Source organism: Engraulis encrasicolus, chromosome 3, assembly GCF_034702125.1.
Source record: "Engraulis encrasicolus isolate BLACKSEA-1 chromosome 3, IST_EnEncr_1.0, whole genome shotgun sequence".
In the NCBI taxonomy this organism is placed as follows: Eukaryota; Metazoa; Chordata; class Actinopteri; order Clupeiformes; family Engraulidae; genus Engraulis; species Engraulis encrasicolus.
Genome location: NC_085859.1, coordinates 39,437,756 through 39,443,755, shown reverse-complemented (window position 1 = coordinate 39,443,755; position 6,000 = coordinate 39,437,756).

Sequence of the window (6,000 nt, the reverse complement as noted above, 5' to 3'; positions counted from 1 at the left end):
CACACACACACACACACACACACACACACACCGTTATAAAGGGATTGCTTCTAAGTGTTGTGAGACAGCCAGGAAGCCACGGCGGACACTTGCTGTCAGGATATGAAGGGACCGCAGCTGTCTGGCTGGATAGGAACAAGTCTGGATGAGATGACACACTCCTCTCTTTTTGTCACCCCCTCCTTCTCCTTCCTCTTCCTCCTCTTCTGTCTCTGCTTTCTCCTCCTCCTCCTTCACTACCACCTCCACCTGCCTCCCCCTTCCTCTTCCTCCTCTTCTGTCTCCGCTTTCTCTTCCTTCTCCTCCTCCTCTTCTACCACCTCCACCTGCCTCCCCCTTCCTTCTCCTCCTCTTCTACCACCTCCACCTGTGTGACTGTGAGAAAGCTCTTGTTTTATGTTTCCTTCCCCTCTCTAATTTAGACACTCTTTTCCCAGCTATAAGTCAAGCTCCCTCCTGTGCAGTGCTCAACAGTGGGGAATCTGTTATGCCTCTCTCTTATTGGCAGGACCTGCTGCTGGGTCTTTTCAATACAGCCTACAGCACAGGGCACAGCCATCATCACCATGGGACAGCATGGAAGCAACATGTGAAAACAAAAGGCAGGAATAGATGTAGGCCTACTCTCCATATCTGAAACAAGATGACGTTTTACTGAGACTGTCACTGTAAAAAAAGGTACAAGAATAAAGAATACTGAAGACAGAGATAGGCAGAAATTAAGTGTGTGTGTGTGTGTGTGTGTGTGTGTGTGTGTGTGTGTGTGTGTGTGTGTGTGTGTGTGTGTGTGTGTGTGTGTGTGTCAAACTGCCATTGTTTCTAGATTGTCTGAGTGCAAAGAGGTCAATATGGTGTGCGTGCGTGCGTGCGTGTGTGTGTGTGACAGTGTGAGCTTTTGTCTATCCGCGTCATCACCTCAGTGTGAAACGTCTTCCATGCTGATGCCATAAGAGGTCCTGCCAGGTGCAGGTAATTACTAGTGTGCCCCCCGGTCTGGTCCGGATGAGCAGGGGATAATCATAAGCCACCCACCCTGTACTGTGTTGTGGGAGAGGCAAAACATTGCTCCTTCCAATGAAATTAGCAAAAAAAGTTCTTTATCTCTACCTTTATAGATTGTCAAGTTTAGGTATGTTTTTTGGTTTGATATCCCTCAGTTCTGCTCAAACTTGAAAAGAGCCTGGTAGAGCAAGGAACTACTCGGACAAGATGATTCCCCTTTTTAGTTTTTTATTGAGTTCTTTTGATGACTTTTGTTGTTGAAGGGGTTGAAGTTGTGGATAGGTTGAAAACCTTAAACATAAGAATAACAGACATTGAGTTATTTTCAAACAAACATAAATCACTGCATTGAAGTTTAAATACAACCAAATAAACACATCCAGTTCAACTTCCCAAACAATTTAACTGGTTGACTGGTTACACAATAAGCTGCTTTGTCAACCTTAATATTTTACCCAACAGCAAACAAACTAAATGGAAATATTTAACTTAAAGTCATTAATATTGAATGAACTATGTCAGTTGCCAACTGGGACCAAACATTTTACATGAGTACAACATGTGTACATTTGAAGCACACATGCAGGATAAAAATGTTCTTCCTTCTCCACATTCAACAAAAGGTAAGTATTTTAAAAAGTCTTTATCCTACCAGTTGCGTGTGACCGGTGAACTGAGGGATTTTAGTTTCTTTTCTTGTAGGTTTTGTTTGTCTTCTTCAGGCTTTGCCTTCAACAAACTTTTCATTCTTTCTCCTCCGCAGCACATGTTGAACTGCCTTTAAAGATGGCTGTCTTACAGGAAGTGGGTCTGATCTAACAGGAAGTGAGTTGTAGTGCTGCCTGTTGATAGTCTGCCCCCTGTAGGTCCGGCTGAATATTGGTTGTTTGGATTGCTGCTGTGAATGTGATGGTTTGGATGTGCTGTTTTGAATTTTTGTAACCTGACTCTCGCGCAGATGGATTGTCATCCATCTGGAATTATGGTGGTAACCTTGCTGTTCTAGCCCGTGGGTGTATTCAAAAAAAGCTCGAACGTGATTGGAGAAATTAGGTAACAGTGACGTACTACTTCAACCAATCACATCGAAACGGGCCGTGACGTAGTTGTCTGCGACGCGCGATAGAAGCCACAACAGAGCAGTTAGCATGTTGACAGTAGTTCCAGTCCAGCTAGCATGTGTATAGTGGATCATTGGTGGCGTTTGAACGGCAAGCCGCCTGTGGTATGCCACCTGTGTCCGACATCTGACCACTGACGGTTACAAAATACACAAGGCATCGGTGGATTTTGGTTGGCAATCCGACATAGTGCACGAATACTCTGTCTGCACTGTCCAAACAGCGGCATGCTACCAGCCCCTAGCACCAATGGAGGAGGACCGCCTACTTGTTAGACTACCTCTGCGCCTACTCATTTGGTGCCATCGTTTGCATCAGATAAATCACAACAAAGATATGGTAAGTTAGATGTCTTGAAATGGCTATATTTTCTTTTAGTGAACACATCATGGGCATGGGTTTGTCAGTTTCTGACGGGGTGATAAATATTGCAGACAAAATGGACGTCTGCTTGCCTGCACAACCAATGTGACATGTGTTGATGAATACAACTTAATCAAGTATGTGTATTTCGCTGAAAATGATTACCGATAAAATGTTATTCCGACAAAAATTGCCAGCCAGCATTAACTACTCCCGGTGTGCACGATTAACTCCGGGTCCGATTAACTTGGATGGCATGATGAAGAGCTGTTCACGTCAGACAAGACAGGATGGGGCGTTTCTATTATACACTTTGGAAACTGCATTACGGTTCGACGAGACGAGCATGCCGTCGCACTTTTTCCGTTGTTATTGTGCGCGATTGTATTCTCAAACACTTCAGCTGTGGTCAATTCAAATAGTCGATTCTTGAGTGTGCTAAGCACTTCGAGAAGTTGTAGGTGACCATCCCTAGTTGATCGGACGACGAAGTTAATCGTGCTCACCGTCATAAGCTGGGACACACACACACACACACACACACACACACTGTGCCATTGTGAATTGATCAATGGTGATTTTTTTTCTCTCTCTCTCTCTCTCCATTATTAGGTAACCCAAGACCCACGGTTATATAAGGTATGTCATCCATTGGTAGGGCAGAGGCAAAGAGTACATTACTGAAGCAAGCCGTATTGTTAAGGGGTGTAAAAACCCATTTGTGTAAACAATTAGTTTTTTTCATCAGGGTGGGAATGTGAAATGACTGAGAACCTTATTATCAAGGTAAATAGGACCCTTGTTGACCTCACCTGTACCTGTGGCCTTGGAAGGTGTCCAATGTTACATGTTTGAATTCTTAGTAAGAGTAACTGAAAAGTATATGTGCTGTCCTGCACCCCTATCCACCTAAACCTACATTAATTTCTACATTAAGAGACTGTACTCCTCCTCATAACATTACAGTTGACAGACGCTTTTGATCAAAGTGATGTACAAGGGCAGTAATGCAACATGTGGGTGGAAAATACTCTGTACACAGAGTAAGTAGCCTACCCTGTTGTTAATGAACTTTAAGTCACCTAGAAATATTTTAAAAGGTGTTGCAATCAATTCCCGTGTTATTTTTGTTCAAAACCTTGTATGTAGCCACAATTGTCACACATCACCTATCACCAAGAACGCTACATTTTGTAAGCTATTTTTCCCTGCATTGCCAGTAACCAATATTTAAAAGAAAAAAGAATGTGTATATATAAATTGATATCTTATTTGTCATTATTTACACTTTCATTACTGTACATTGAGAAAAAAAATAGACAGTGTTTTCTTTTCACAATAAAATTGTATTTACATTTGTTCCAATTACTTGTGTACACCATTATTTACACCATTTGTTGTTCAATATTCGATTCGATATTGTGACAAGATTCCACTTCTTTGTTCCCAATGGATGATGGTTAGATTCTGAACTAATGCTGTGTTACATGTTCAATTATGTCTATGAATCTGTCATTAGGGAGAGTCAGTCACAAAAAGCCTCACTCACAACCAGTAGCATGAAGTACCTTAAAACCATAGGTTATTTGTAACTGATGTCAAATGTAAGGACTGTGGTTGACTGCTGCCTCATTAGGCTTTGTATAATGAAAGTGGCACGTCTGGTATTTAAGTACACATATTCTGTACAGCTGTCAGCAGACCCTGATAACATTTCCAACTTTTCAGTAACGTCTAGATCTTGGTGGGGTAGTGTAGTGTAGATTCTGACTATACGCATGTGGTTGTACAGGCGAATTTTGAAACCGGCTCAACACAGAAGACCAAAGAAATGGAATTGTGGTAGGTGCAACACGTATGACCTGGCTGGCTCCAAACTTGTGGTGCACATGCCCTGTGTGCCAGCCATTACTGAACTCACTGTCTTGTCTACCTAGAGTGTTCATTTGATGGTTTACAACAGTACAAGTGAGGGAAGAGCCTAATTCAATTTCCACTGTACATGTGTAGCAGCTGGATGACCCGGTCTGTGATGACAATCCCAGCAGACGCTGCCAATGCCATGACGTGCCTACCTGAAAACGACACACATAATGTTAAAATAGAATCTGCAAACAAGGCAACTGTAATTCTAAAGACTCTATAGGCCTAGTATCTGCATTTTAATTCATACCTATTTAAGGCTCAGACCTGAACAGCAGTAGGCTACTATTACTTAGTTTTAAATTTACTGCTGACAGGGAGAGTTGGGGTCCTTGCCAGTAGCTGGTGAGTGACAGGCCTCACAGCCTATTTTTATTCCAGTACCCTCTTGTGTTAATTCTGTTTCCACGCGAAGTGGGTCTCTTAAGTCTTAACCATGCAAAATCTGTGATTAGTTTAGTCTTTACCATTGAAACAGGTTAACAACTAGGGCAAGAAGTGAAAAGGGGAAGCCCACAGACCTATATCAATATGTATAGATCTGTGGGGAAGCCATCGTGGTGAGTTTGAAGTCAGAATGTCGTCGTGAAATAAACATTCCATCTCTCACATGCAGACGTTTTGGGACATGCTGCATTGACAGCGATCACGGGGGATGGTACATTTAATTTAACACGAACTTAGCATAAACAAATTGGTCTGAATGTGCTTGGCATAATATTATGATCAACAGCACTCAGTCACCATAGCATGCGAGGTCTGGAAATGAGGCTTGTACAATATTGAATTACCGGCACTATGGGGGCATTCACAGTTGTAGCCTACCATGTCAGTCAGTTTCACACACATCAAAAACACGTTAGAAACAACCAAGAGGTTTTCACTCACCATTTATATGTGGCATAGACCTCTCGACTAAAATCCCCACTTAAAGTTGGTCTTGTAAACAGTTGAGGACTGAACATCGCTGCGCTGTAGACCTGCTCATTCTCCTTCAGTGGATCATTGGAAGAAGACGTTCTTGCCACCAACTAATTCCTTGCCACCAACTAATTCCACTTGAAATCGCTGAGTTTTGGTAACACTTGAAATCGCTGAGTTCAGGCCGCAGTTGTTGTGTTAGCCACTGACTGTGGGGTGTGCTAGCAGCACTACAGTGTTGTCGCGCAAGATGCTACGTCATACCCGTCAACACCTCACTCCACGATGATTGGATCTAGGCATAGAGGCGGGCTCATTGACATTATCCAATGGTCGGGGCACGTTTATTTTCTACTCGAGGACTTCGGGCTCGACAAGGCTGAACCAGACCCCTGTGCGAGCTCACGAAGTGTAACGAAGATGCACGAAGCACTCGGGGTCTCGCGAGAGCCAGGCTAGAATTTTGGATGCTTGAATGATTTGGTTGTTCTGATTTTTTTGATAGTTGATGAAACATTGATCATTATTATTATATTATACTTAACTATTATACTTTATTATATTACACTTTATTGTTATACTTTGTCTTTATTTATCATTTATTAATTCCTTAATTCCCATCTGGATTAATACATGATAAATGATCAATTATATTCTACTTATATATCCT